Source organism: Scyliorhinus canicula, chromosome 1 (genome assembly GCF_902713615.1).
Source record: "Scyliorhinus canicula chromosome 1, sScyCan1.1, whole genome shotgun sequence".
NCBI lineage: Eukaryota > Metazoa > Chordata > Chondrichthyes > Carcharhiniformes > Scyliorhinidae > Scyliorhinus > Scyliorhinus canicula.
Genome location: NC_052146.1, coordinates 139,279,279 through 139,302,252, shown reverse-complemented (window position 1 = coordinate 139,302,252; position 22,974 = coordinate 139,279,279). Strand labels below are relative to the sequence as shown.

The window sequence follows — 22,974 nt, the reverse complement described above, 5'->3', positions numbered from 1 at the left end:
CCCCCCCCCCCCCCCCCCCCCCCCCCCACCGGGCGGAGGATGGGGGCAAGGGTGGCGCTGACTTTCTAGTTGTAAGACCAGATGGATCCTGCGGACATAGCCGCAGAATCGGTGAATCCAGCCCAATGTTTCAGGTCAATGACCTTCTATCAGAAATGAAAAATGTTAAAGATGGAACTGTTACTAAGTAAGTACAGAGGCAGGGAAAGGGGTGGCGGGAATGGATGGAGAAGAGGATAGAACGGAAAGCTTATGAAAGGGGGAAGGCAGGAAAGATTCCAAAAGAAAAAGGGAGATTGGCACAAGGCCGAAGTTGATGGCAGTGGGATCAATGAAGCAAAAGCTGGGACGATGGGAAGGGTAAATGGGAAAAGCAGAATCATCATCAATAGCTGCCTTCTGAAAAAATGAGGCCAGAGGTTGTGACCTGAATTGTTGAACGTAGTGTTGGGTTTGGCAGGTTGTAAAGTGTCTCATCGAAAAATGATGAGCAACATTCCTCCAGCTTATATTCCATTTCATTGGAATGAGTAAGGACAGAGCAATCAGGGCGGGATTGGCCGACCCCCCGCCGGGTCGGAGAATCGGCGGTGGGGGCGGCGTGAATCCCGCCCCCGCCGAATTCTCCAGCACCGGAGATTCGGCGGGGGCGGGAATCGTGGTGGTCGGCGGCCGCTCACAAGCCCCCCCCCCCCCCCCCCCCCCCCACCGGTGATTCTCCGACCCGCGATGGGCCGAAGTCCCGCTGGTTCTATGCAGGTCCCGCCGACGTAAGTTAGACTAGGTCCCTTACCGGCGGGAGCTGGCGGGAGCTGGCGGCGCGGGCAGGCTCTGGGGTCCTGGGGGGGGTGGGCGCGGGCGATCTGGCCCCGGGGGGGGGGGGGGGGGTGCCCCACAGTAGCCGGGCCTGCGATCGGCGCCCACCGATCCGCGGGCGGGCCTGTGCCGTGGGGGCACTCTTTTCCTACGCGCCGGCCGTGTCAGCCTCTGTGATGGCCGACGCGTAGGTGAACCCCTCCCTGCACATGTGCGGGGATGATGTCAGCAGCCATTGACACTCACGCGCATGCGCGGAGCCGCTCCGCCTGGCAGAGTCCCTTCAGCCCCGGCTGGCGCGGCGCCAAATGCCTTCCACGCCGGCTGGCGGGGCGCAAACCACTCCGGCGCCGGCCTAGCCCCATCCTCCGCACCTTTGGGGCGGGACAACGCCGGAGTGGTTCATGCCTCTCTGTCCTGCCGGGAAGCCCGCCCCACCGGGTACGGGAGAATCCCGCCCCAGATTGGGAATGAAATGGAGAATTAAAATGACAGGCAGCCACAAACCCATGGCTGTGTTTGTGTAATTAAAAGGAGGTGTTCCACAAAGTAGTAACCCAATTGTATTTGGTTTCCTCAGTGCAAAAGAGGTTGCAATGTGAGCAGTGATTAATATATATTAAATTGAAAAAAAAATCTGTATTTCACCATGAAGGTATAGAACACACAGTGCAGAAGGAGGCCATTTGGCCCATCGAGTCTGCACTGACCCATTTAAGCCCTCACTTCCACTCTATCCCCGTAACCCAATAACCCCTCCTAATCTGTTTGGTCACTAAGAGCCATTTATCATGGCCGATCCACCTAACCTGCACGTCTTTGGAATGTGGGAGGAAACCGGAGCACCCGGAGGAAGTCTACGCAGACAAGGGGAGAACATGCAGACACTGCACAGACAGTGTCCCAGCAGGGAATCGAACCTGGGACCCTGGCGCTGTGAAGCCACAGTGCTAGTCACTTGTGCTACCGTGCTGCTCTGGAGGATGTTTGGTGCCCTGGAGGATGGAAAGGAAGGAACTAAAAGGACCAAGAGTTGCTTTTATGCAAAGTACCATTGGAAGGGGGAGGTGTTGTTTGAGGTGATTGAGGGGGTGGATCAAAGTGTTTTTGAGCAAATGGCCCCTTTGCAGAAAAGGGAGGATAAGGTGTTTTTGGCAGTGGCATCAGGCGGAAATGGCAAATAATGATGCGTTGAATGGGGAGGCTGCTGGGTTGGGCAGTGAGGACAAGGAGAATCCGTTCTTCTTTCTTTGTGGGAGAGGGTGGGATGAGAGCAGAAGTGTGGGAATATGGAACGGGCATGGTTAAGGGCCCTGTCAACTAAGGTGAGGGCAATCCTCAGCTGAGGAAAAAGGAAGATCCATCAGAAGCAATAGAAGGTGACATTTTCAAAACACATGCAACTGATGCCGAAAAGCGTTCAGACTTGAATAGAGTCTTTGCGGAATCGGAGTGCGAGGAAGCCTAGAGAATGTAGATGTGAGAAGCAGTAGGCTTACAACAAACATTTGTTGACAGTTTATCACCAGAAATGGAGTCAGAGAAGTCATGGGGAGGAGGGGTCTGAGATGGACCATGTGAAGGTGAGAGCAAGATGGAAATTGGAAGCAAATTTGATTCTTAAAAGTGTTGCATTTTGGAGCAAGCGCTCCAATGGAACAAGACCAACTCTGTCTTCAATATACTGGAAAAGTAGGTTAGGAAGGAAACTTGAGTAGAACTTGAACAAAGTTCCACATAACCTGCAAAGAGATGGGCATGTAGGCATATCTAGGATCCATCGAGGCACCATAGCAACACCCTTTAATTGGAAGAGGTGAATGCAGTCAAATCAGAAGCGGTTTAACATGAAAATATATTTAGCCAGCAGAATGAGAGCGGTGATAGATGGGGGCTTATTGAGGCTCCAAAAAAGAAGTGGAGAACTATCAAAATTTCCTAGTGGAAGAGAAAGATTCCAAGAGATTGGATGTCCATGGTGAAGAGGAGAAGGTTAGCACCAGGAAACATGAAATTGGTCAAGAGGCGGACGGCATAAGAATGATCACAGGAATAGGTCGGGAAAGAGTGGACAGGGGGAGATAAAATGAAGTCGTAATAGAATGAAATCAGTTCCATGTGGAAAGAACAGGCTGAAACAATGACTACCAGGGCAGACCTGTTTGTGGATCTCAGGAAGGAGAAAGGAACAGGTGGAGTTGGGAAACTATAAGGTTGGAGGCTGTGGCGAGAATGGCTGGATTCTTCCAACCACCTTGCAACGGGTTTTCCGCACGGGAGGGAGCTCGCAATTAGCCACTGGCGGGATCTTCCGGTCCCACCGAAATCAGTGGCCACTTGCGTGGCTCACCCACCCCACCGCTGGAAACGGGGCAACAGGGGTCGACTTGAGTAGGACCAGAAATTCCCACCAGCAGTAAGGGCCGTAAAATCCAATCCAATATCTCCAGAGATGAATTCAGTGACAATCGTGGGAATGATTACTTAATTTAATAGTAATAATCTTTATTGTCACATGTAGGCTTACATTAACACTGCAATGAGGTTACTGTGAAAAGCCCCCAGTCGCCACATTCCGGCACCTGTTCGTATACACAGAGGGAGAATTCAGAATATCCAAATTACCTAACAGCACGTCTATCGCAACTTGTGGGAAGAAACCGGAGCACCCGGAGGAAACCCACGCAGACACGGGAGAGCATGCAGACTCCGCACAGACAGCGACCCAAGCCGGGAATCAAACCTGAGATCCTGCCGTTGTGAAGCCATAGTGCTAACCACTATGCTACCGTGCTGGTGCAAAAGGGTTAGCACTATGGCTTGATGTTTGATGGTAGAATCACAATGCACGGGGAGTGGGAAGAGGTGTCAGTGAATTGATGTTCAGCCTCTGTTAGGTAAAAGTCGGTAGACCAAACAACACTGCCATCCATGTCAGCAGGTTTCCGTACAATATTAGAGGATGGATCTGAGAGAATGGAGTGTTGAGAGTTTAGAGTGAAGTAGGTTAGGGTGAGTTAGGGGAAAAGAGACATTGAGCTGGAATCATAACAGCATTTTGTGGTCACAGAGGAGTCAGGTACAAAATTGTAACAAAAATGATTTTTTGTTAAAGCAAACTACAGTTTACAATCCAGGTCCCAACAGGACGTCTCTGCCTAGGCCCCTATCTGGGCCAGCTTTTATGTCCGTCATCAATTATCCCGCTGATGGGCCCCTGCCCATTCCACAACACTGACGGGAGGCTAATCAGTCCCACCCATAGGTCTTGTGAGGGTTATAACACAGCAGTTCTCAATCGAGATAAAGTAAGAGACGACAGAAAGGCTCCAGTTGAAATGAGAATTCTGAAGTTGGAGAAAGGTTCCATTGTATGCAGGGAAAACTTCTGACCCAAGAGGAGGACACGGGGGCAAAGGTGATGTAAGAAGAGACCAGTGCCTTGATACCCACAGCCATGCAGTACAGGCAGTGGACCACCCTCCTTCTGGAACTGCGCCACATCACCTTGTGACTGTGCCCCACCCCCCCCCCCCCCCATCTTCTTGGTCTGTGCCACATCAGCCAGTGACTGCACCATCTCCATCTGAGACTGTGTCATGTCAGCCAACGCCCGGGCCATGCCGGCGAAGCCTTCGGCCATGGCCCGCTTGACTGGCCCATGCTCTGGATCGCCGCTGCAATGTCCAGGTGGGCCTGGGACATGGCTACCTGTGATAGAGCAGCCGCGTCCTGGGCCTCGGTCACTGCCCACACAGAGAGTGCCCAGTCCTTGGACAACCTGACCCATGGCCGAAACCTTCACCCCCAAGACCTCCACCGCTGACGCCACCGGTGCAGTGTTGGCCTGGGTACCACCTTCTGCTCCTGCAGGCATTTGGACTCCTTCACTGGATAGTTGCTGACACCCCCTCATGCAGTCCCTGGCTCTGCGATTGTATCTCCACTATACATCTGACCGTCCTATCCAGAGGCCCGAAACCAATCTGGACGGCAGCTAGTCCCTGGGGTTGGCCGCCCTCCGACCATCTACCCCTTCGGGTGTTCCTACCTCCACCTAATGTACCTGATGTGTGGTGCGCACCAGATAGTGCCCCAGGAGCCTCTTCACTAACGGGCCAACCCAGGTGAGTGTCTCTGGGATGGTGAAGGGTGTTGAAGACAGATGTGATGAGAAGTCCGTGTCGCCCCCAGATTGGTGCTCCGGGGTGTCTCGTGCTGTGGGTTGAGGGCTCCCGTCCCTGTTCATGTCCTCTTCCTCACTGCTCTCCACCTGGGGTTGTGGTTGCGGTTGGCGGTGGGGGACACTGGAGGGGCCCGCCTCACCGCCAGGAGATCCTGCAAGACACAAGACATGACGCATGATTGGATTGTGGGTTGGGGTAGCGGGTGGTGGTGGAGGAGAGGTGTAGAAATGGTGGTGGGATGGTGGAGGAGGGGGTGCAGTGGTGGAGAGGCAATGTGGGTATGGTGGTGGTGGAGAGGGGATGTGCGGTGGTGGAGTAGTGTGTGGGAGTGGTGGTGGGATGGTGGTGATGGGGAGGGCTGTGGGGCTGATGGTGAGATGTGATGACACAGGTGCTAAGGGGAACCACAACTCAGCAGAGTCTCACTTGTTTGCCCAATGCGGACCTCCACCTCGGTGACTGCTCTCTCTGGGCCCACCAATCAGGTCCAGTGCCTGCTGCTCTGCTGCGGTGAAGGGCCACAGGTCCGGCGGTCCCCTCCAGTCTTTTCCCTCTCCCGGCGGTTTTGGGCTGCCTTCTCCTGGGGGAGGGAGACAGGAAAGGCACAGTGTTAGACAGTTGGATGAATGCAGCACAGGGAGTGGGTAGCTAGTGGCCTTCGTGGCCAGGGCATCTCGTCATGGAGGCCAGTGTAGGTGCTGGCAGATGGTGCAGTGTGGGAGTTTGGTCACCTTCCGGGGTAGGGTTTACCGGTGTGTGGGTCAGGGATTAGTGCTAGGGGCACAGTGCTGTCTGCTCATCCTGGCCGCCCTGAGGAGGTTATCCAGTTTTCTTGCTGCACTGCTGGCCGGTACTGGCGGTGTTGCCCCAGGCCTGGTGCACAGCTGTGCGTGGCAACTCCTTCCCACTCCAGGGTACATGTTAGCCCGTCTCTCTTCCACAGCGTCCAACATGGTCTCAAGTTCAGCATCAGTGAACCGAGGTGCCACTCTCCTTGCTGTCATCTTGTTGGCTGGGAGAGGTGTGTGTGGGGAGTGGAGTGCTTATACGCGGCAGCAGTCAGTCACTTGAGTGTCAATCATAACCCCGGCGAATTGGACACCATTTTCCATTGGAATCATTTGTTTTCCACGTGGCGCTGCGGCTCGCTCATTAACAGTTCCTGAATTGCTCTGGGAACAGCTCCTATTTTGTTATTGTGGATGTTCACCGATTCAGTCCCAGCCTCAACACAAGTCTCTGAAACAGAGAATCTCACCCTGATCTCTAACACTATATAGGGCGCGATTCTCCGCAAATGCGGAGAGTCGTAAAGGCTGCCGTGAAACTGGCCGTGTTTCACGGCAGCCTCCGCGCCTCCTCCCGGGACCCGATTCTCCCCCCCGGGCGGGGCTAGCAGCGCGGCCCCGTGAAGCACGGCATCACGGGCTTAGCGACCGTCGCTAAGCCCGTGCGCCAAGCATCACGGCGGCTGACGCGCACGATGACGTCATCACGCATATGCGTCAAACCCGCACATGCGCGGGCCGTCATGCCCCTCAGCCGCCCCGCGGACTGATCCTGCGGGGCGGCGGAGGAATAGTGCGCGGGTATCGGACCCGCTGCCCGCGATCGGTGCCCACCTATCGCGGGCTCATGCCACCCTTGGCACGGCCGTGGTGCAGCCGTGCCAATCGGCCCCATGGTTGTCCAGGACGGCACTTTGCGGCCGTTTTCACGAACGGTGAGAGCAGGTGTGTTTGCGTTCGTGAAAACGGCCGTAAAGGCCTGGGAACTCGGCCCATCGGCCTGGGGAGAATCGCTGTTCGCCGTAAAAAACGGCGAGCAGCAATTCGTGTCGTGGGGCGGCCGTGGGGGGGGGGGTGGGGGGGGGGGGGAGAATAGCGGGAGGTTGGGAAAAATGTCGGGAAGGCCCTCCCGCTATTCTCCGACCCATCGTGGGCAGCGGAGAATCGCGCCCCATAAAGGCAGGAAATAAGGGGCGAAAAGTCCCGACTCCGGAGTGAAAACCAGAGTGTTTCACTCCGCTGTCGGAAGCCGCTCCCAGCCCCCTATTCTCCCGCCCCGGGGGGCTAGGAGCGGCGCTGCCTCATTTACGTGCGCCAGGCCTTGGCGCCGTGTAAATTACGCGGATGGCATCGCGTAAATTACGTCACCCGTGCATGCGCAGGTTGGCCGGCGCCAACCCGCGCATTCACGGTTGCCATCCTCCCCGCGGCCGCCCCGCAAGAAGATGTCGGATGAATCTTGCGGGGCAGCGGAGGAAAAGAGGTCCTCCTTCAGAGACGCCAGCCCGCCGATCGGTGGGCACCGATCGTGGGCCAGAACCCTTTTGAGCCCCTCCCGGTGCAAGAACCCCCCTCCCCCTCCCACAGGCCGCCCCCCCCCCCAGCGTTCCCGCGCTGTTCCCGCCGGCAGCGACCACGTGTGGACGGCGGGAACCATCCGGGCCGGAGAATCGCCGCTCGCCTGTTACAAACGGCGAGCAACGATTCACCCAGCGGCCACCCGTGAATCTAGCCGCGCTGGTTTGGGGGGGTTGGGAGAGTCGCGTGCGGGTGCCGGGGCCGTGCGGCGGGACTCGTTCGGCGCCCTGGCGATTCTCCCACCTGGCGTGGGGGGGAGAATTCCGCTCAAAATTTTCAAATAGGACATCTGAGATATAGTGAGTCAGTACTGCTGAAGAGAGGGTTTGAGAGTGTGCACTTGGCAATGCTGGCATTGAGCATGGATCTCAGGATGCGGCAAGTAGTGGTTCAAAGACCTTGGAGATATCTGTAATCATTGGTCATCATGACATGTTCAGGGTGGAATTTCAGGTATAATCCATGTGGAGTAAGTCAGAGATGGAAACAGTTGCTGACGAATGAGATGTGGCTGTGAAAATGAGCTTGGGGGAGAGCTGAGCAAACAAAAGTGAACCAGAAAGCAAAAGGCAATACAGCCATCTGAATCCTGCCAGAGCGAAGAGAAGAACTCCTTCAATGTGAGCATTCTTTTAAGAGAAATGACATTGAATTAAACATCAATTAAAAGGAATGAAGAAACTTTGAGTATTGAGTTTCCTTGTTTATATCCTACATACTAGACAACGAGTAAAGGAACTAAGGATCCACAATGAATTTCTGTCAAAACATTTAAGAAGCTGAATTCAAAGGGCAGCACGGTGGCCTAGTGGTTAGCACAACCGCCTCACGGCGCTGAGGTCCCAGGTTCAATCCCGGCTCTGGGTCACTGTCTGTGTGGAGTTTGCACATTCTCCCCGTGTCTGCGTGGGTTTCGCCCCCACAACCCAAAAATGTGCAGAGTAGGTGGATTGGCCATGCTAAATTGCCCCTTAATTGGAAAAAATAATTGGGTAATCTAAATTAAAAAAAAAGAAGCTGAATTCAGCTTTGAAAAACAAACATTGAATTATGTAGAACGTTAAACATCTTTACACAACATGGCCTTTATGATGCAGTGAAATTCCAAGTTAGGTGTGTCCAAATCTGTTCTATTTGTGTTAGATCTGACCTTTTTAAAATAACCATTTTTTTCTGACAAACTGCGCTAATTAAAATCATGCCTTATATTATTCATCGCTCTTTTAAGTCCTCTCCCGTTCCTCTTTATTATCTCAGTGATTGCTGTGTGCTGTTTCTTTACTGTTAGCATCTCATACCAACTGAGTCAAAAAATAATTCAGTGCCCAGCACTTCCCTGATGTCTAAGTTGCAAATATATCGTACGTTTAATCACTGAAGCTATGAATCAGTCTGATGCGCTTGGAGAAAATAAGGTTTTCACATAAACAATAACTGTTGTCAACAGATATGGGCAGCACGGTAGCACAGGTGATTAGCACTGTGGCTTCACAGCACCAGGGTCCCAGGTTTGATTCCTCATTGGGTCACTGTCTGTGCGGAGTCTGCATGTTCTTTCCGTGTCTGCGTGGGTTTCCTCCAGGTGCTCCGGTTTCCTTCCACAGTCCAAAGACATGCAGTTTAGGTGGATTGGCCATGATAAATTGCCCTTAGTGACCAAAAAGGTTAGGAGGGGTTATGGGGATAGGGTAGAAGTGAGGGCTTAAGTGGGTCGGTGCAGACTCAATGGGCCGAATGGCCTCCTTCTGCACTGTATGTTCTATATTCATGACTTTTTGCACAGATTTCACATTCATATTGATTACAAAATGTCCACAAGTAAAAGGCTCAAATTTTAAAAGCTCTTTTTTTATGCTGGCATATTGAAGTGAAAAAATTGTGCTATTTATTCTTGACACTGAATGCACTGGTTGTATTTCAGTCAGTGCTTTTAATCCAACTTCTCTTAAAAAGCAAAATTTACTGAACACCAACGTGCACAGTGAATGTTGCAGTAAAAGTAAATCTTTGTTGGATATCAGAACTGCACATCAAACGCAGCCAAGAGTGGGTTAAAGAGAAAGAAAGGGGGTTTGCAGCAGCAACAGAAATGTCCTCTCTTTGAAACAAGTGAACAGGTGGAGCAGACATGCTCTGAATGTCACCTCTTGATTAGATATATTTGTTTTCGTAGTTGGTCTTCTCATTGATTTTAGTTATTCATGCAATGTGGGCATTTCTGGCAAGGACAGCGTTTATTGAAAATCCCTAATTAACCTTTAGAACATGGCCGCTATTCTCATTCTTGAACTGCTGAAGGCACTCCTGCAGTACTGTTTGGTGGAGAGTTCCAGGACTTTGACCCAGCAACAATGAATGAACAACAATGTTCCACGATAGGATGGCATGTGGGTTGGAATGGTGAAATTTGAAGGTGTCAGTGATGCCATGCATCTGTTGACACTGCCATACTAGGTTGAAAAGGTTGTCGGTTTGGCAGGTGCCACTTTTAAAGCATGCCTGAATGTCCTTGTTGCGTGCAGGCATGGACTGCTTCAGTATCTGAGGAACTATGAATAGATCAGAGCACTGTGCAATCATCAGCGAACATCCCCACTTCTGGCTTTATGAGGGAGGGAAAGTCATTGATGAAGCAGCTGAGGATGATTGAATGTAAGACAGTGCCATGCGGAACCCTCCTGCAGTGACAACCTGGTGGTGAAATGACTGACCTCCAACAACCATCTTCCTTTATGCAAGTTTTTACTCCAGCCAGCGGAGGCTTTTCCCCCTGATTCGCATTGATTTCATTTTTACCAGGGTCCCTTGATGCCACGCCGTTTCAAATGCTGCCTCATTGTCAAGGACAGTCACTCACTCACACCTCACCTCTCGGATTCAACTCTTGGACTGTGGCTGTAATGAGGCCAGGAACTGAATGAGCCTGGAGGAATCCAATTGGGCTACTGGCATTTGAAGTATTCAAGCAGAGCATTGCTGGAACTAAAATCAAGATAGGTGGAAAATTCTCTCTTATCCATCCTTTGAAACTGAATGCATGAAGCAGGTTTCACTAACAGAGTGGTTTAACAAGAAGTACAGCAAAAGCTCAGCTTAAAACACCATCCTACTCACACAGTTCAATCCACAGAATGGGAAGGTGAGGTCGGGTGGGTGAATGCCATATGGTAGAGTGACGTATGTTTAACTACCATTCAAACATTCAATGTAACATGGATGCTTCTTCTTTTTCCCCCTGTGTGAATAATTGGTCTCCAAAATTCGAAAACTTTCCATTTTCTACCTTGTAAAATATGGCTGGAAATATTGAGTCTCTGAAGAAAGAACAGGGCTACAGGTAATTGTAACCCTTTGGTAGAATAAAAGGTGTCAGTTTACCATCTTAAAACTAAGAACAAATTGTAATTCGATATACCAGATACGCCAGTTGAGAAATTGAATTGAGCATGTCCCTTGACGTAGTTATTCTTTCCTCCACCAAGAAAAAGTGATGACTACATTATATATTGCAAAGTTTATGAGACCTGGAGACACATTCAGGAGTTAGAACTGTTTTTAAGAATAACTGTCCGAAAAAAATAACTTGAGTGGTACTGTAAAATGATTTTCATCTCTAAACATATCCGTATAAATATTCATACTGTTTCATATGGACTTATTGTAAAAAAAGAGAGAGGAACACTATTTATTGCCACCGACCTTCAGTGAATTCCACTATTACATTATAACAGTGACTGAACTTCAAAAGTAATGAATTAGCTGTAGAGCGCATGGGATGTCCTGAGGTCATGAAAGTTGCCATATAAATGTCAGACCTTTTTTTTGTCTTTCACTTCCATATAAAACCATTTCACAAGTTGTAGCTTATTTGATTCAGGTATTCTTCTTCATTTTGTACATTTGTTGTCCTTAATAAATGAAACCTCCTATTCACATACTCCATGTCTGCTAACTGTGTTTTACTGTGCAGAATTGCATTTTGGATGACAAAACTGGGAAATACCAAATGGGCCAAAAATTCAGGGGAAAGTGATTCCAGAATTAATGGCAGGATCGTACTCACTCGGAACCCCTATCAATGATCCAGGTGGACTTTCTGGTGTCAGGGGTGTCCCCGCCCCATCCTTCCATTGCAATATCTGGTGTAAAGTGAACATCTGTGGCCATTATGAATGCTAGCCCCCAAACCTGCCCCAGAATTTCCATCTGCATCCACCATATATAGGGCCATTGATGCAGCATGATGTAAAGGCAACTTAAAAGACAGATTGAGGTTGCTTTCTGTCATGCTGTGGGGATTGGATGAGGATGTGGGTGGGTGTCAAGAAACCTCTGGAATGATCCCCCACATGCCTGAGAATTGTTGTGCTACAAAATGGACCCTGTTCTTTGGAGGCCCAAGCTGCATCCCTGGGCTGGATGCTCAGGAGGCCTGCAGCCTCAAACGTCTGCTGCTGGGGCCTGATGGTCCTCTTTTCACCAGGCCGGCCAGCCAACAGTCCTGCACCAGGCTCTTGAAGGACTGAGTATGTGGATGTGCCAGGACAGGGACTCCACATTCCCAGGTCTTTCGGTTGGGAATTAGCATCCACAAAGCCAACAGACTTCCAGTCCCTTTGAAGTTAACTTTACACCAAATACTGCATTGGTGGCAGGAATGTGCAGAAACAGGCATCGATGAATGTAACTAAACTGAGCAAATTTTCCTGCACCTACAAATAATAGTAGGAATAGCAGCAAACAGAATTCAAAATCAATGGGAGGGCTCTGGCAACACAATCCTCAGTACATTACTATGGTCTCCAATTACAAACATTGAACTTTTGGGCGCCTCAGTCTGTTATTGTGGTTTATATCAGGATTCATTAACTTTTTACTCCAGACAAGATCTTGCTGGAGGCAATGGCTATTTGTTAGAAATAAATTTATTTACATACTAACCATTAACAAAGGTTAAACAAGACCAAGACATAGGGGCACGGTGGCACAGTGTTTAGCACTGCTGCCTCACAGCTCCAGGGACCCGGGTTCAATTTCGACCTTGTGTGACTGTCTGTGTGGAGTCTGCACATTCTCCCTATGTCTGCGTGGGCTTCCTCCAGGTGCTCCAGTTTCCTCCCACAGCCCAACGATGTGCAGGTTAGGTGGATTAGCCATGCTAAATTGCCTTAGTGTCCAAAAGGTTAGATGGGGATACTGCGTTACGGGGATTGGGTGGAGGCATGGGCCTAGGTAGGGTGCTCATTCCAAGGGTCGGTGCAGACTCGGTGGGCCAAATGGCCTCCTTCTGCACTGTTGTGATTCTGTAATGGCTGGAGCTACTCTCTCAGATGCTTCTCAGTCACCTTCCCTCAGTGAGTGATGTCACTGTGGCAGAGCTGCTTATAGGCCTGCTCAGTGGCAATCATTAGAGTTATCCTTTTACTTTAGATCTCCCTTTGAGCGTTTATCTCCATACTATCATACACAACATTTCTCTACACCTCCTCCCAAAGTCTCTTCTCTTAAAGGGAAAATCTCTTTGCTGGTTTCACCAGTCTCCCTGAATGAGTGCGGGGTGTCTTCTGAGATGGGAATCCTGTTGCTCTGAGGTCAGTTTGTGGGGGTTGTCCTCTTGGATTCCCTCATTTGTGGTTCAGAAGGTGTGAGGTTCTCTTGACATTCAGAGTACTCTTCCAATCCTGTTAATGGTTTTCTGTCCATTGAAATTAGAGCAGAGCTGTTCATTAGCACAGTGCCTGATTATGTTTTGACCAGATACAGTCTGGAATTCTCCATCCGTTCATGCCCGTGGGATCCTCCAGCTTTGGCTGGGCACCAAATTCTACATTCTTGCTGGCAGCAGTGGCGGCCCAAACCCGGATCAGAGAATCTCGGCCACAATCTTGGTGGCTGTAGCTTCTCAATCACCATTCCTCTATGATTCTGATCTCTGATCCTTCCACTCTCCCTTTCTAAGAAAGTCTTGAGCCCTTTGCCTCTGGTTAAATGTATGACTTCTTCTTTCTTCCAAGTGTGATCGTGATCTTCCCCCACGACATTTGGTAGTCAGGTGTGGGGCAGGAAAGGAAGCTGAGTCATTAGCTTGTGGCCCATCAGGAGCTTGCATGGGGTACACTCATGTAATGGTGTGAAGAGATAAGTAAGTAGAGCAAGCTCAATGTCGGCAATTTTCTTCAAGTGGCCTTTGACAAAGTGTGCACCTCGCTCAGTGGGTATTTTGAGAAGCTTGTACAAATGTACAAATCCAAGTACTTTGCAAAGGATCGAAAGCTCTCAGTGGCAAATTGTGGTCCATTATCAGAGATGACAGTGTCTGGAATGCCATGTGTCGAGAACATTTTCTTCAAGGAGGTAATAACAGCTTCAGAAGTGAGGTCATGTAGCATTTGCACATCCATCCAGCGGGAATAATAGTCCACACTACAATAAATATTTTCCGCTTGTAGTCAAACAAACCCATGCTAGGTGTTCCCAAGGCCTTGATGGGAAGGAGAAGGGCAGAAGTGGCTCTTTCTGATCCTGCCTCAGGTTACACAGTTGGATACCATCTGTTCAGGAGATTGTAAAATCCCTGGCCACCATACAGACTGCACCACCCCAGCTCGACACTTGTTTATGGAAGCTGCTCTTGGTGGAGCTTCTGGAGGACTAACAGGTGAAGACCCTGTGGTATCAATACTTTTATATGATATACCAGCAGGTCATCTATGAATGCTGAAGTGGTGCCACTGTTCAAAATATTTTCTTCAGACAGAGTTATCTTGGGATGTACTATGACTGTCCATCCAGGCAGTGCCTTAAGAGGTAGATCTGTGTGGACTCGCCATCTTGTCTTCGGGCTGTACAAAATTTGGACAACTTCTGGTCTGTTGCTGACAAGTATTAGGTAATGAAAGCTGTAAAGACTTCACCTTCTGCTGTGAAGCTTTTGTGTTCCTGCACTGGGTAAGTGGTGGGTAACCTGGAGAGTGTATGGGCTGTAGTCTGATATTTATTGTGTACGTACTCACTGGTAACATCGAATAGCGTGAGTGTAAGTTAGAATCGCTGAATCCTGAGTGGCATTTTTGAGATTTCTTTCATGTTACTAATGGCTTGTGATTGGTTTCAATCTTAAAGTGGAGGCAGAGTACATACTCAGCGAATTTCTCACACACCCAAGCCATTGTGAGGACTTCCTTTTCGATCACAGCAAAGCGCTATTGAATCTGGTTTAATGACCTGGATGTGTAGTAAACAGGTTTTCTTTCGCCATCACTTTGGACCTGGAGTAATAATAATCTTTTATTGTCACAAGTAGGTTTACATTAACACTGCAATTAAGTTACTGTGAAAAGCCTCTAATTGCCACATTCCAACGCCTGTTTGGGTACACACAAGGAGAATTCAGAATGTCCAAATTACCTAACAGCACATCTTTTGGGACTTGTGGGAGGAAACCGGAGCACCCAGAAGAAACCCACACAGACATGGGGAAAAAGTGCAGACTCTGCACAGACAGTGACCCTAGCTAGGAATCGAACCTGGTTCCCTGGTGCTGTGAAGCAACAGTGCTAACCACTGTACTACAATGCCACCCATGTACTACTGCTCCCAGTGCCATTGCAAATGCATCAGCTGCCACAATTGTGGAAGGGCCAGGACCTCTAAGGGTGCTAGTCTTATTTTGATTTGTTTGACTGGTTGTTGTTGATGCTCAGTCCAGCATTACGCCTGGTCCTGTCGTGAAAGATGTCTGAGGAGTTCATTTATCTGGAAAAAGTGAGGCAGTAATTTGCCTAGTTGATTGATCAGACACATTAACCATTATAGCTCTGTTGTATTTCTCAGTGGCAGGAATTCCTTCATTACATCATTTTCCATGGGTCCTCATTAATCCTGGTTTCTTGTACAATGCGCCCTATGAATTTTATTGCAGGCCGACAAAATGCACATTTGTCATTGAGTGTCAAGCCAGCCATTTGCAGCCTGAGTTAGACTTCTTTGACCTATTTGTCGTGTTCCCGTTTCATTGAACCATGGATCAAGGTGACATTTATGTTGGATATAAAGCCGGCAATGTCCTGGACTATGTTGGACAGTGTCCTTTGGAATATGTCAGAGGTAGACATGATGTCAAATGGCAGATGGTTAAAGCAGTATCATCCAAAGGATGTAATGCCTCCTGGTCAAATGGCAATTGACAAACCCTACTCTTTGCATTACGTTCAGTGAAGATGGTGCTTTGTGCAAGTTTAGCCAAGTTCTCATTGATTATTACCATTGGATGTATTTCGCTTTCCACTGACTTGTTGTGGTGTCCATGATGTGGAGACACCGGCGTTGGACTGGGGTGAGGACAGTAAGAAGTCTTACAACACCAGGTTAAAGTCCAACATGTTTGTTTCAAACATTAGCTTTCGGAGCAATGCTCCTTCCTCACCTTCCTCACCGCTCGACCGGAGCGGCGATTCTCCGAGTGGCCTGTCGCAAAACGCGACATGCCGTTTTGTGGGGGGGGGGGGGTGGGAGAATCGCGTGCGGGTGCCAGGGTGGCGTGGCGTGATTCGCCCGGCACTCCCGCGATTCTCCCACCCGGCGTGGGGTCGGAGAATCGTGCCCATTCTTTTTTTTATTTTTTTTTAAATTTAGAGTACCCAATTCATTTTTTCCAATTCAGGGATAATTTAGCGTGTCCAATCCAATACCCTGCACATCTTTTTTGGGTTGTGGGGGTGAAACCCATGCAAACGCGGGGAGAATGTGCAAACTCCACACGGACAGTGACCCACAGCCGTGATTGAACCTGGGACCTCGGTGCCGTGAGGCAGCAGTGCTAACCAATGTGCCAACATGCTGCCCCAACAAAGACATTCTTAATTCTTTGTAGCATACAATGTTTCAGAAATTTCTCTATCTGTCTATTTCAGTGTCTCGTCTAGCTGGCCTTGAGTATTCAGCCTTGAATCTCTGTCAGAAAACACTGGAACATCACCTCGTGTCTAGTTTGAATTTGGTCAGGTGTTCATTTACATCAATTTCAGCACACTACTGCTGATTTTTCTTTTTCGTTATTTCTCCAAAAATGTGCTTTCCTGGTTGTCATGGTCTTGAAATCCTTAGAGCATAGAACATGAAACATAGAAAAATACAGCACAGAACAGGCCCTTCGGCCCACGATGTTGTGCCGAACTTTTGTCCTAGATTAAGAACAAATTAATCTACACCCCATCATTCAACCGTAATCCATGTACCTATCCAATAGCCACTTGAAGGTCTCTAATGTTTCCGACTCAACTACTTCCACAGGCAGTGCATTCCATGCCTCCACTACTCTCTGGGTAAAGAACCTACATCTGACATCCCCTATATCTTCCACCATTCACCTTAAATTTATGTTCCCTTGTAATAGTTTGTTCCACCCGGGGAAAAAGTCTCTGACTGTCTACTCTACCTAATCTCCTGATCATCTTATAAACCTCTATCAAGTCGCCCCTTATCCTTCTCCATTCTAATGAGAAAAGGACGAGCACCCTCAACCTTTCCTCGTAAGACCTACTCTCCATTCCAGGCAACATCCTGGTAAATCTCCTTTGCACCTTTTCCAATGCTTCCACATCCTTCCTAAAATGAGGCGAACAGAACTGCACACAGTACTCCAAATGTGGCCTTACCAAGGCCTTACCTTGAATTGATTTAACAGATTTCTCCTTCTGTCGTGTAAATGTGGATTTTCTGGAACAGCGAATCAGTTTAAAATGGTTTAACTTGCCACAGCCATGGCACTGTACAATTATAGCAGGCCACTCTTCCTGCATGTGGACCTTCTTCTTGCCATAGCAAGAACACTGGGAAATGGTGGTTGCAGCCTTGTCGGGGTATTTCCCTTCACCCTGTTTTTGATGCCGCCTATTGGATTTTGCCCTCTGAATGCCAAGATGTTGACGAAGGCTGAAGTGTGAGTCAAAGGCTCCAACGACATCCGCGGAGGAGGCTGTCTCTTCATTCACCCTCTGTCTGACCAACAAACTATCTGCTGTGCCACCGACAGCATATAACAAAGTGCTAACTTGATCTTTGTTCTCTTTACTTGTAAAGCCTAAGGCATGACGGAACTGAATAAAACATCTTTGCCAATTTTCTCATTTCTCAGGCTGCCTGGGTCATCTATTTTTGAACTGATTCTGGTACGAGTTGTTATATTACTTGGGAGTAATAATTTTTCATCATTTGTTTATGATGAGTTAAACTTAACTTTGATGATGAATACTCGAAGTCTTCCAGTGATAACAAATTATTTCTTGGGTAACTAATTAATCTAATTGTGAGTTATTTTCTTCAATATTTTTACTAGTAGTCAAATTAAACAAGATCTGAATTAGATTAACAATGAATATAATACTCTACACTCTGAGTTTACTATACTTCTTGAGCTACAACACACACGAAGAGAGCGGGGAAAACAGCTTGAGCTTGTTTATATACCCCTGTTAGTGTTGCCCTCTAGTGATCATCTGACTGTACTGACTGCATATTAATCATTCATGTATTTACATATACAGAGATCACTACAGGAGTGAAGCAGTAGCCATTTCTCACCCTGATTCAAGGTTGTCTTTTCCCGTGCTGTTCATTATTTTTTCATTTCAAGTGCGGTTGCTGGGTTGGTCTTGAATCCTCCACCCACTGAACTGCATTTGCTGGCCTACACTTGTGGCATTTCCTGCCATTTTCTATTGTTTCTCTGTGGGTATAGTCACTGTTGCTGCCATCTGTTATTGTGGTTTTATCTCAGGATTTGCTAACTTCTTGCTCAAGGAGAGATCTTTCTGAAGGCCTTTTGTTGAAAACACATTAATTTATATCTTATTTGCAAAGGTTAAACAAGACCAAAACATAGCTGAAGCTACTCTTTAAGATGCACCTCAATCGTCTTCTCTCAGTGACTGACATCACTGTGACATAGCCCCTTGGGCACACACTCAGTAGTTACCATTAGAACCAATCCTTTACTCAACATTCAGCAGTCATGTATACATAAATACAAGCCAGTCAATACTTACACCAAGATACCTGGTAAATATTCAGTGCATAACCAAGCTAGAAAAGACCAGGATAGCTCAATTATCAATTCCTGGACTGTGCTGAATCAGTTGAAATTATCCAGGCACACAGTGACAGTGCTGTCCTTGGAAACCGCAGCTTGGTAAGGGGCTTAATAAAAGTTGCAGTTGCTCACAGGAGGCCTCTGCTGGCAGTATTCGCGGATGGATGTTAGGTCAGGGTAATATCTGGTTCAACTCATCTCATCAGGATGATTTGGGACTTTATAACCAGTCATTCAGAGTATCCGTTCCTTTTTTAAAATTCATTTACAGGGGTCACTCGTTAGGCCAGCATATATTTCCCATCCCTAGTTGCCCTTAAGAAGGTGGTGATGAGTTGCCTTCTTAAACCGTTGTTGTCCTTGAGGTGTAGATACACCTGCTGAGCTAATGATGCCTGACTAATGATGCCTCCTGTAAAGTGTGTGTGAGTGAGTATTGGTTAAAGAGAGTGTTGGTTAAAGGGAGAATCAGCCTTTGTGTGATGCCCCTTGAGATCGAATTGCCTGCTAAAACTCATACTCTAGCTCAACCATGATATTTGTCTGATTACCCCTCTGTGAAGCGCCTTGGCATGTTTTTCTAGATAAATGGTGCTTTATAAATGCACAGTGTTTCATGTGACCAATAATTATGGCAATATCCCTCAGCAAAGAGCCAATGCCTTCAGGAGGATCGAAGGAAAGGACATTGATGTGTTGAATAAAATGAGATAAAATTTCTTTGCAAATCATAAATTAGTGTCAAGACTTCCGGTTGCGGCTATGACCAGCTAAGTCGCACGTTTGGCTGCTCCTGCTACAAAGGTGTTTTCGGGCCGATTGGAGGGCCCCAACGGCGCTGTAAGGACAAATCCCGGTGGGGGAAGGCTCCCTGAAGAGAACCAGACCAACTTTATGGTCGGTACCCGGAGTGGGGTGGTAAAGAAAGCAACAGCAGCTCCCAAAAAAAAGCGGGGGAAGAAGACCAAAATGGCGGCCGGTGGTGCACCCGAGGAATGGAGGAAATGGGCGGAGGAGCAGCAGGCCGCTCTCCTGCGCTTCTTTACGGAGCTGAAAATGGAGCTCTTGGAGTCAATGAATGCGACGACCACCAGGCTGATGGGAGCCCAGGCGACCCAAGAGGCGTCGATTCGGGAGCTGCAACAGGAGATGACTGCGAGGGAGGAGGAGGCCACGGTCCTCGTGGGAAAGGTAGAGGTGCACGAGGCACTCCACCTGAAATGGCAGAGCCGTTTTGAGGAGCTGGATACCCGAATGAGGCGGAAGAACCTGAGGATCTTGGGCCTGGCAGAAGGCCTGGAGGGGTCAGACCTCCCGGGATATGTAGCAGAAATGCTGAGCTCCCTGATGGGGGCAGGGGCCGTCCCTTCGCCCCTGGAGCTGGAAGAGGCCTACAGGGTCATGGCTAGGAGGCCAAGAGCAAATGAGCCCCCGAGGGCGGTGCTGGTGCGGTTCCAGCGACTCAGCGACCGTGAGAGAGTGCTGGAGTGGGCCAAGAGGGAAAGGAGCAGCAAGTGGGAGAATTCGACGGTGAGGGTCTACCAGGACTGGAGTGCGGAGGTGGCAAAGCGGCGGGCCCGGTACAACCGGACGAAGGCGGTGCTACATGCAAAACGGATCAGGTTCGGAATGCTGCAGCCAGCGCGCTTGTGGGTCACCTACAAGAACCAACACCACTATTTTGAGTCCCCAGAGGAGGCGTGGGCCTTTGTACAGGAAGAGAAACTGGACTCAAATTAGACCCAGGGGATACTTGGCGGCCGTAGCCGCTCGGGTACTTTCAGCTGAATTCTTTGTTTGGATTTTGAACTCTTGCTGTGGTTTTTCTTCTGAGGTTTTTTCCCCCTTTGCCAACTTCCCTTAGTTATTGTTATTGTGGTTATTCATGGTTATTTATGGTTATTTATGCTGTTTGGTAGAGGGCGACTGTTAAGTACAATGTTATTTGTTATTTATCTGTTATTTATAATGTTAAGTTGGGGAGGCGGGACGGGGGGGAGAGCAGATCGGGGATATGGGCTCCTAGGGGGGGTTCTTTACAGGCATGGACGGGGACGGGGGTGGAACTGAAGATGGCGGGGTGGGGTGTGGCAGGGCGAAAGCGCGGGCTTTCCTCTGTTTTCCCGCGCGCGGGGCAGAGGAGGGGGGAGGGGAGGAGTGCGGGGCGTGGCTAGCAATGGCGACCTTTCCCGCGCTGGAGCGGGGCCAGGGAGGAGTGGCAAGGGGGGGGGGCCCCCCCCCCCCCCCCCCCCCGAGCCGGGAGGAGTCGGAGTGTGGCAGGAGCAGCCGGGTCAGCGTGAACCAGCTGACTTACGGGAGTACGATGGAGGGTACATCGCGGCTAGGAGGGGTCCTAGCCTGGGGGGGGGGGGGGGGGGGGGGTTAGGGAGGGACACCGGGTTGCTGCTGAAAAGACCAGAAACGGGAAGTGGAGGACTGGAGAGGTGGGGGGAGGGAGACATCGCCATGGGGAGCGGGTCAGAAGGGGAGGGTCGACCTGGGGCAAGCAGGGAACAGGACATGGCTAATCGGCAGGGGAGGGGGGCGGGTCGTCCCGCGACCCGGCTGATCACTTGGAACGTGAGGGGGTTGAATGGGCCGGTCAAGAGATCAAGGGTATTCTCACACCTGAAGGGACTGAAGGCTGATGTAGCAATGTACAGGAGACCCATTTGAAGGTAGTGGACCAGGTTCGCCTGAGAAGGGGGTGGGTGGGACAGGTGTTCCACTCTGGATTGGACGCAAAGAACCGGGGGGTGGCGATTCTGGTGGGAAAGAGGGTGTCGTTCGTGGCGGAGGAGGTGGTGGCGGATAAGGAGGGTAGGTATGTGATGGTGAAGGGTAAGCTGCAGGGGGAGAAAGTGGTGATGGTCAACGTATATGCCCCGAACTGGGATGACGCGGGTTTTATGAGGCGCCTATTGGGCCTCATTCCGGGACTGGAGGCAGGGGGCTTGATCATGGGGGGGGACTTTAACACAGTGCTGGACCCCGGGCTAGACAGATCGAGTTCAAGGACCAATAGGAGGCCGGCAGCGGCAGAAGTGCTGAGGGGGTACATGGAGCAGATGGGAGGAGTAGACCCATGGAGGTTTGGTAGGCCGAGGGCGAGGGAGTATTCCTTTTTCTCCCACGTCCATAGAGTGTACTCCAGAATCGATTTCTTCGTGTTGAGCAGGGGGCTGATCCCGAGGGTACGGGAAGCTGAGTACTCGGCCATTGCGATCTCTGATCATGCACCACATTGGGTGGATGTGGAAATGGGGGAGGCGCGGGACCAGCGCCCGCTGTGGCGGCTGGATGTGGGGCTGTTAGCGGACGACGAGGTGTGTAAAAGGGTCCGGAAGAGCATCGAGAGCTATCTGGACTTGAATGACACGGGTGAGGTGCAGGTGGGGATGGTCTGGGAGGCCCTGAAGGCAGTGATCAGGGGAGAGCTGATCTCCATAAGGGCGCACAGAGAAAGAAAGGAGAGGCAGGAGAGGGAGAGGCTGGTGGGGGAGCTATTGGAAGTGGATAGGAGATATGCGGAGGCACCAGAGGAGGGGCTGCTGGGAGAACGGCGCAGCCTGCAGGTCAAGTTCGACCTGCTGACCACCAGGAAGGCAGAAACGCAGTGGAGAAGGGCACAGGGCGCGGTCTATGAGTATGGGGAAAAGGCGAGCAGGATGCTGGCACACCAGCTTCGCAAACGAGATGCGGCTAGGGAGATTGGGGGAGTGAAGGAGAGGGGCGGGAAGGTAGTGCAGAAGAGGCAAGAAGTGAACGGGGTCTTCAGGGATTTTTACAAGGAGTTGTATCGGTCTGAGCCGCCGACGAGGAGAGGGGGAATGGAGGACTTCCTAAACAAATTGAGGTTCCCAAGGGTCCAGGAGGGGCTGGTAGAAGGGCTGGGGGCGCCAATAGGGCTAGAGGAGCTAGTCAAGGGAATAGGTCAGATGCAAGCGGGGAAGGCGCCGGGGCCAGATGGGTTCCCGGTGGAATTCTATAAGAAAAATGTGGACTTGGTGGGACCGGTACTGGTACGAGCTTTTAATGAGGCGCGAGAGGGGGGGGTTCTGCCCCCGACAATGTCGCAGGCACTGATCTCCCTGATATTGAAGCGGGATAAAGACCCCGTGCAGTGCGGGTCCTACAGGCCTATCTCGCTTCTGAACGTGGATGCCAAGTTGCTGGCAAAGATCCTGGCAGCTAGAATAGAGGATTGTGTGCCAGGGGTAATCCATGAGGACCAGACGGGGTTCGTGAAGGGGCGGCAGCTCAACACGAACGTGCGGAGATTGCTGAATGTAATTATGATGCCGGCAGTGGAGGGGGAGGCTGAGATAGTGGTAGCGCTGGACGCGGAGAAGGCATTCGATAGGGTGGAGTGGGAGTACCTGTGGGAGACGTTGGAACGGTTTGGGTTTGGGGAAGGGTTTATTAAGTGGGTGAAGTTGCTCTACTCGGCCCCGACGGCGAGTGTAGTGACAAACGGGAGGAGGTCGGAGTATTTCGGGCTCCACCGAGGGACCAG

The 22,974-nt window shown here is 50.1% G+C and overlaps 1 protein-coding gene across 1 annotated transcript in view; it reads left to right on the top strand.

Annotated features, from left to right (window-relative positions):
- The window catches only part of dlgap3 (discs, large (Drosophila) homolog-associated protein 3), a 1,017,459-nt gene extending 1,006,152 nt beyond the window's left edge, over positions 1 to 11,307 (top strand). Inside the window, exon 14 of the transcript XR_005461097.1 lies at positions 9,632 to 11,307. The gene's annotated coding sequence lies outside the window, so the exon portion shown is untranslated. The remainder of the gene's footprint in view (positions 1 to 9,631) is intronic.
- Positions 11,308 to 22,974: the final 11,667 nt, after the last annotated feature.